Raw genomic sequence first — 1,637 nt, forward strand, 5'->3', positions numbered from 1 at the left:
ACACATACTACACACATACTACACACACTACACATTTACATTATACCGTATACACTACACACACATACTACACACATACTACACACACTACACATTTACATTATACCGTATACACTACACACACATACTACACACATACTACACACACTACACACATACTACACACATACTACACACTACACACACACACTACACACATACTACACACATACTACACACACACTACACTCATACTACACATTCTACACACTACACACACACACTACACATGTACTACACACACACTACACTCATACTACACATTCTACACACTACACACACACTACACACATACTACACACACTACACACATACTACACACACTACACATTTACATTATACCGTATACACTACACACACACACTACACACATACTACATACATACTACACACATACTACACACACACTACACTCATACTACACATTCTACACACTACACACACACTACACACATACTACACACACACTACACTCATACTACACATTCTACACACTACACACACACACTACACATTTACATTATACCGTATACACTACACACACACACTACACACATACTACATACATACTACACACATACTACATACACACTACACATTTACATTATACCGTATACACTACACACACATACTACACACATACTACACACACTACACATTTACATTATACCGTATACACTACACACACATACTACACACATACTACACACACTACACATTTACATTATACCGTATACACTACACACACATACTACACACATACTACACACACTACACATTTACATTATACCGTATACACTACACACACATACTACACACATACTACACACACTACACACATACTACACACACTACACATTTACATTATACCGTATACACTACACACACATACTACACACATACTACACACACTACACATTTACATTATACCGTATACACTACACACACATACTACACACATACTACACACACTACACACATACTACACACACTACACATTTACATTATACCGTATACACTACACACACACACTACACACATACTACATACACTATACATTTACATTATACCGTATACACTACACACACATACTACACACATACTACACACACTACACACATACTACACACACTACACATTTACATTATACCGTATACACTACACACACACACTACACACATACTACACACACTACACACATACTACACACACTACACATTTACATTATACCGTATACACTACACACACATACTACACACATACTACACACACTACACATTTACATTATACCGTATACACTACACACACACACTACACACATACTACATACATACTATGCATTCACATTATACACTACACACTGATACTACACACACTACACACTAGACACACACTACACACATACTACACTCATACTACACATTCACATTATACCGCATACAGTACACACTCATACTACACATTCTACACACTACACACTACACACATACTACACATTCACATTATACACTACACACTGATACTACACACTCTACACACTACACACACACACTACACTCATACTACACATTCACATTATACACTACACACTGATACTA

This window comes from Pangasianodon hypophthalmus, chromosome 30, assembly GCF_027358585.1.
Source record: "Pangasianodon hypophthalmus isolate fPanHyp1 chromosome 30, fPanHyp1.pri, whole genome shotgun sequence".
Classification (NCBI taxonomy): domain Eukaryota; kingdom Metazoa; phylum Chordata; class Actinopteri; order Siluriformes; family Pangasiidae; genus Pangasianodon; species Pangasianodon hypophthalmus.